The 7335-nt window shown below is 46.0% G+C and overlaps 1 protein-coding gene across 4 annotated transcripts in view; it reads right to left on the bottom strand.

The window, feature by feature from the left end:
* Positions 1-6932, bottom strand: part of LOC120860754 (G-protein coupled receptor-associated sorting protein 2-like) — a 20617-nt gene extending 13685 nt beyond the window's left edge. For all 4 annotated transcript variants that reach the window (XM_040236485.1, XM_040236484.1, XM_040236483.1 and 1 more), the window contains exon 1: positions 6750-6932. The gene's annotated coding sequence lies outside the window, so the exon portion shown is untranslated. The remainder of the gene's footprint in view (positions 1-6749) is intronic.
* Between the last annotated feature and the right edge of the window lie 403 nt (positions 6933-7335).

Genomic DNA, 7335 nt, shown 5'->3' with positions numbered 1-7335 from the left:
ACATTTCATGCAAGGATGGACACAATAAAGGACAGAAACAGTAAGGATCTAAGAAGCAGAAGAAATTAAAAAGAGGTGGCAAGAATACACAGAAAAACTATACAAAAAGGTCTTAATAATCCAGATAACCACAATGGTGTGGTCACTCACCTAGAGCCAGACATCCTGGAGTGTGAAGTCAAGTGGACTTTAGGAAGCATTACTATGAACAAAGCTAGTGAAGGTGATGGAATTCCAGCTGAGCTATTTCAAATCTTAAAAGAGGATGCTGTTAAAATGCTGCACTCAATTTGCCAGCAAATTTGGAGAACTCAGCCATGGACACAGGACTGGGAACGGTCAGTTTTCATTCCAATCCCAAAGAAGGGCAACATCAAGGAATGTTCAAACTACCATACAATTGCACTCATTTCACATGCTAGCAAGGTAATGTTCAAAATCCTTCAAAGTGAAAGTGCTAGTCACTCAGTTGTGTTCAATTCTTTGTGACCCCATAGACTGTAGTCCACCAGGCTCCTCTGTCCATAGAATTCTCCAGGCAAGAACACTGGAGTGGGTTGCCATTTCCTTCTCCATGGGATCTTCCCGATCCAGGGATTGCAGGCAGATGCTTTACTTACTGAGCCACCAGGGAAGACCTAAAATCCTTCAAGCTAGACTTCAAAGGTACATGAAACGAGAATGGCCAGAGATACAACGTGGATTTAGAAAAGGCAGAGAAACCAGAGATCAAATTGCCAACATCTGACAGAAAAAGCAAGGGAAGTCCAGAAAAACATCTACTTCTGCTTCATTGATATATGCTAAAGTCTTTGTGTGGATCACAAAAAACTGTGGAAAATTCTTAAAGAGATGGGAATACCAGACCATTTTACCTGCCTCCTGAGAAACCTGTATGCAGGACAAGAAGCAACAGTTAGACCCGGACGTGGCCATGAATTGGTCGAAAATTGGGAAAGGAGTACACCAAGGCTGTATATTGTCACTCTGCTTATTTAATGTCTATGCAGAGTACATAATGCGAAATGCTAAGCTGGAGGAATCACAAGCTAGAATCAAGATTTCCAGGAGAAATATCAATAACCTCAGTTATGCACATGATACCACTCTAATGGCAGAAAGTGAAGAACTAAACAGCCTCCAGATAAGGGTGAAAGAGAAGAGTGAAAATGCTAGATTAAAATTCAAAATTCAAAAAATAAGGTCGTGACATCTGGTCCCATTAATCACTTCACGGCAAATAGATGGGGAAAAAGTGGAAGCAGTGACAGATTTTATTTTCCTGGGCTGCAAAATCACTGTGGATTTTGACTGCAGCCATGAAATTAAAAGACATTTGCTTCTTCAAAAAAAGCTATGACAAACCCAGACAGCATATTAAAGAGCAGACTTTGCCAACAAAGGCTCACATAGTCAAAGCTATGGTTTTTCCAGTAGTCACTATGGATGTGAGTTGGACCATAAAGAAGGCTGACTGCCAATGCTTTCAAATTGTGGTGCTGGAGAAGACTCTTGAGAGTCTCTTGGACAGCAATGAGATCAAACCAGTCAATCCTAAAGGAAATCAACCCTGAATATTCATTGGAAGGACTGATGCTGAAGCCGAAGCTCCAATACCTTGGCCACCTGATGTGAAGAGCCGAGTCATTAGAAAAGACCCTGATGCTAGGAAAGATTGAGGGCAGGAGGAGAAGGGGGTGACAGAAGATGAGATGGTTGGATGGCATCACTGACTCAATGGACATTAATCTGAGCAAACTCCAGGAAATAGTGAAGCACAGGGAAGCCTGGAGTGTTGCAGTCCATGGGGCTACCAAGAGTCAGATACAAATGAGTGCCTGAACAATAATGGCCCCTTCAGGTTTGATAATTTACTAGAACAACTTAAAGAACTCACTAAACGTGCTATATGTAGACTTATAGTTTTACTAGAAAGGATAGACATAGAACAAGTTATGGATGCGTTTCAGACATACAGACAAATTCCATGCCCTCTTTGCACGGATTCCGGGCAATATTATCCTCCCTGGAAGTCAGTGTGGTTACCAACCAGGAAGTGTTTTCACTGGGGTTTCATTACATAGGCATGATTGAGTAAATTACTGGTCACATGACTGAACCCCAAATCTAGCCTCCTCCACACTCAGGAGTTCCTGCTGGCCTAAAGTTCCAACTCTAAATATGTGGTTGTCCCTTTATAGTGACCAGCCCACATTCTCACATCCTGAAGCTAAGTAGGACCAACCACAGTCCATTCATAAGCATAGATCTTCCCAAGGTTCAAGAAATTCCTGGCTCTGTGCAAGGATCCAGAGACAAAGGTCAGATGTACTCTCTCTTATGTCACTTAATGGCTTCCCTGATAGCTCAGTTGGTAAAGAATCCACAGCAATGCAGGAGTTCAGTTCAGTTCAGTTCAGTTCAGTCGCTCAGTCGTGTCCGACTCTTTGTGACCCCGTGAATCGCAGCACACCAGGCCTCCCTGTCCATCACCATCTCCCAGAGTTCACTCAAACTCACGTCCATTGAGTCTGTGATGCCATCCAGCCATCTCATCCTCTGTCGTCCCCTTCTCCTCCTGCCCCCAATCCCTCCCAGCATTAGAGTCTTTTCCAATGAGTCAACTCTTTGCATGAGGTGGCCAAAGTACTGGAGTTTCAGCTTTAGCATCATTCCTTCCAAAGAAATCCCAGGGCTGGTCTCCTTCAGAATGGACTGGTTGGATCTCCTTGCAGTCCGTGGGTCTCTAAAGAGTCTTCGCCAACACCACAGTTCAAACGCATCAATTCTTTGGCACTCAGCCTTCTTCACAGTCCAACTCTCACATCCATACATGACCACAGGAAAAACCATAGCCTTCACTAGACAGACCTTAGTTGGCAAAATAATGTCTCTGCTTTTGAATATACTATCTAGGTTGCTCATAACTTTTCTTCCAAGGAGTAAGCGTCTTTTAATTTCATGGCTGCAGTCACCATCTGCAGTGATTTTGGAGCCCAAAAAAATAAAGTCTGACACTGTTTCCACTGTTTCCCCATCTATTTCCCATGAAGTGATGGGACCAGATGCCATGATCTTAGTTTTCTGAATGTTGACCTTTAAGCCAACTTTTTCACTCTCCTCTTTCACTTTCATCAAGAGGCTTTTTAAGTTCTTCTTCACTTTCTGCCATAAGGGTGGTGTCATCTGCATATCTGAGGTTATTGATATTTCTCCCGGCAATCTTGATTCCAGCTTATGTTTCTTCCAGTCCAGCATTTCTCATGATGTACCCTGCATAGAAGTTAAATAATCAGGGTGACAATATACAGCCTTGACGTACTCCTTTTCCTATTTGGAACCAGTCTGTTGTTCCATGTTCAGTTCTAACTGTTGCTTCCTGACCTACATACAGATTTGTCAAGAGGCAGGTTAGGTGGTCTGGTATTCCCATCTCTTTCAGAATTTTCTACAGTTTATTGTGATCCACACAGTCAAAGGCTTTGGCATAGTCAATAAAGCAGAAATAGATGTTTTTCTGGAACTCTCTTGCTTTTTCCATGATCCAGCAGATGTTTGCAATTTGATCTCTGGTTCTCTCTGCAATGCAGGAGACCCCGGTTCAATTCCTGGGTCAGGAAGTTCCCCTGGAGAAGGGATAGGCTACCCACTTCAGCATTCTTGGGCTTCCCTTATGGCTCAGCTGGTAAAGAATCTGCCCTCCCAATGCAGGAGACCTGGGTTCGATCCCTGGGTTGGGGAGATCCCCTGGAGAAGGGAAAGGCTACCCACTCCAGTATTCTGACCTGGAGAATTTCATGGACTATATAGTCCACAGGGTTGCAAAGAGTCGGACACAACTGAGCGACTTTCACATACCACTTAATGTTTGAGGTATTTTGTCAAACTCTAAAACAACATAGACAAGACAACAAAGTTTGCGGGGAAAGGCCACAACTTAAATGTTGGTCCCAATGCATATATTACCAGAATTCTGGAGAATGGAGGGAAGAGGATAACAACAAAAGAGGCAGGGGGTAAGAGAGGAGGAGGCAGCCCTAAGACCTCAATCTCTGTAATTTTACCCACATGCCCACTGCTCTATTCCAGGTTTTAAATATAAACAGGAGGGCCTGAAGTAGAATTATTGCATAGTTTCAACTCTATACTGAGTATAAAAATAAGGACATGAGTGGGCTTAGGAGAATTCGTTATTTCCTAGTGGCACTTTCTTAAGCTGCCCTGGTATCTGGTGGACATGGGGGTTGGAGGGAGTGGGTAGGTGGAGTAGGGATACTTAGTTAGAAAGAGGATAAGGATATACTAAGGACCTGAGAGGGTGACAGGCAGGAAGGCCAGGGGTCTCCAAATGGAGGAAATAGGCTGCAAGTGTCAGACATTTTTCTCTCTCTTAAGCAGTAGGAGGAAACAAGTGATATTTTTTTCCTCCTCTATACAAATTTAAAAGGAGGTTTCTCTTAAAATACTGTGCTGCCATAATGACACCTGGTTTCACCAGAAGTTAACTATTCTCAAACCTAGAGTTAACCAATGCATGTTTCTTATGGAAATGTTTGTCTTAAGCTATGTTACTGTACTATGCATTTACCCCAGACTCTGTCTTCAAGTTGGTTCGCCTAATGGCTCAGAACCTACTTGACAAACTAGTATGTTATACTCAGACATTGTTCCCCTAATCTATGTAAACAAAACTATTTGTATGGTGATCTGCCCTTCTGCAAGATTCAGGTCAATCGTTTTATGGCCCAGGATGAATCATCTGGTGCCAAGATTATCCCAAAATGCATCTTATGGATGAGGGGCCTGGTGCCATCCTGAGTTTTAAGACATTCCTTTCTTTCATTAACAGACTGCTAGAAAAGTTATGACAAACCTAGATAGCATATTGAAAAGCAGACATTACTTTGCCAACAAAGGTCCGTCTAGTCAAGGCTATGGTTTTTCCAGTGGTCATGTATGATGTGAGAGTTGGACTGTGAAGAAGGCTGAGCGCTGAAGAATTGATGCTTTTGAACTGTGGTGTTGGAGAAGACTCTTGAGAGTCCCTTGGACTGCAAGGAGATCCAACCAGTCCATTCTGAAGGAGATCAACCCTGGGATTTCTTTGGAAGGAATGATGCTGAAGCTGAAACTCCAGTATTTTGGCCACCTCATGCGAAGAGTTGACTCATTGGAAAAAGACTCTGATGCTGGGAGGGATTGGGGGCAGAAGGAGAAGGGGACGACAGAGGATGAGATGGCTGGATGGCATCACTGACTCAATGGATGTGAGTCTGAGTGAACTCCGGGGAGATGGTGATGGACAGGGAGGCCTGGCGTGCTGCGATTCATGGGGTCGCGAAGACTTGGACACAACTGAGCAACTGAATTGACTGACTGAGTAGCAATATACTGAGAAGGCAATGGCACCCCACTCCAGTACTGTTGCCTGGAAAATCTCATGGGCGGAGGAGCCTGGTAGGCTGCAGTCCATGGGGTCATGAAGACTCAGACACGACTGAGCGACTTCACTTTTATTTTTCACTTTTCGTGCATTGGAGAAGGAAATGGCAACCCACTCCAGTGTTCTTGCCTGGAGAATCCCAGGGACGGGGGAGCCTGGTGGGCTGCCGTCTACGGAGTCACACAGAGTCGGACACGACTGAAGCGACTTAGCAGCAACAGCAGCAGCGGTAACTATATAACATCCAGCTGAAGACTAGCAGGGGGGTACTCTTTCTGCCCCCTTCTCATGCCTATGTCAGAAGCTTTCTCTATCTCCTTTATACCTTAATGAAACTTTATTACACAAAAGCTCTGAGCCTCATCTCTGGCCCCAGATTGAATTCTTCTCCTCCAGAGCCCAAGAATCCTGGTGTCTTTTCATTCAGGAATAACCTTGAGACTTACACCTAGTGTAAGACCAAGGACCTTACACCTAGTGCAAGGATACACCAAGGATCTTACACCTAGTGTAAGACCAAAGAAACATGCCTGAAGAAGTAGGCAGAAAGCAAAAGGCAAAGAGAGCAAAGTGTCAGCAGAGCAGACACACATGAGGCCATCCATAAAGCAGTTTTCATAGGTGGTTGCCAGAAAAACCCTATTCAGAGGCCCAGCACGGCAGCAGGAGGGAGCCTCCAAGGAGCAGCAGCTTTTGAGTTCCTAGATGGGAGGGAACTGCTACTTGGGGCACAGATTCAGGAATCATCTTGGGAATTGAGAAGCTTGGCAGTATCCCAAAGAGAACTCCTATGTGAAGGGCCCCCAACAAACAGATTCCCTCCTCCTGAGTCTGTGATCTCCCCTTCCTCAGAGCTGCCCAGATTGGGGTTAATTCGTCTCTTACATCTCCAGGCAGCTGGAGCCTTGGATATCCCACCTCCTGCCCCAATTTTGAGCTGGTTTCACCAGCTAGAAAATACAGACAAACAGTAGAGAATGCCAACGAGGTGGGAGGAAGGGAGTGTAGCTCACAGTTCTTATCTTCACACTTGCATTTCCTGATGCAAGACCACAGGTGTTCATGAACTGTCACTTCACCGTGTCCCCTTTCTAGGCACCCCTGAAGCCAACTGCTTCCTCGTGTCCACCTCCCCTACCCAAACAGAGAAAACAGTCACGCCACGCTGGGTGGGGTGAGGGGCATTCAGAAAGCAGGAGGGAGCAGGAGCGAGCACGAAGGTCCCAGGCGCTTCCTCCACGAGGATCTAGTCTCTCTCTACCACCACCTCCCATGGATGCTATTTCCCAGCCGGCCTCGAACCCACCTCCTCCAACAGCGGCAGCGGCTGCTTCTCTCCACATAGGCCTCCCTCAGGATGACTTCCGGCCTCTTGAGCTCCTGGACAAAAATCAGGCCCTGGCTGACGCTTGCGATTGGCTGAGGGATTGTGTCCTCTGCCAACAATTACCGTAATCCTGGGCACCTGAGGAATTCGTTTTCAGGCTGCTGCTGCTGCTGCTGCTAAGTCGCTTCAGTCGTGTCCGACTCTGTGCAATCCCATAGACGGCAGCCCACCAGGCTCCCCCCTCCCTGGGACTCTCCAGGCAAGAACACTGGAGTGGGTTGCCATTTCCTTCTCCAATGCAGGAAAGTGAAGTCGCTCAGTCGTGTCTGACTCTTAGCGACCCCATGGACTGCAGCCTACCAGGCTCCTCTGTCCATAGGATTTTCCAGGCAAGAGTCCTGGAGTGGGGTGCCATTGCCTTCTCCGGTTTTCAGGCTAGTGCAGCATGAAGAGACACCCACCCACCCACCCTTACATCCTACCACTCCTCTTACAGCCGTCTGTCAAGCGTCAGGTGCAAGCCTTTCCTGACCCTTTTCAGTGCTTACACACCTCTACGCCAGTC

The sequence above is a fragment of the Oryx dammah genome, unplaced genomic scaffold (assembly GCF_014754425.2).
Source record: "Oryx dammah isolate SB20612 unplaced genomic scaffold, SCBI_Odam_1.1 HiC_scaffold_11176, whole genome shotgun sequence".
NCBI classification, from domain to species: Eukaryota; Metazoa; Chordata; class Mammalia; order Artiodactyla; family Bovidae; genus Oryx; species Oryx dammah.
The sequence above is the reverse complement of the archived record's forward strand: the minus strand, read 5'-3'. Positions and strand labels throughout refer to the sequence as shown.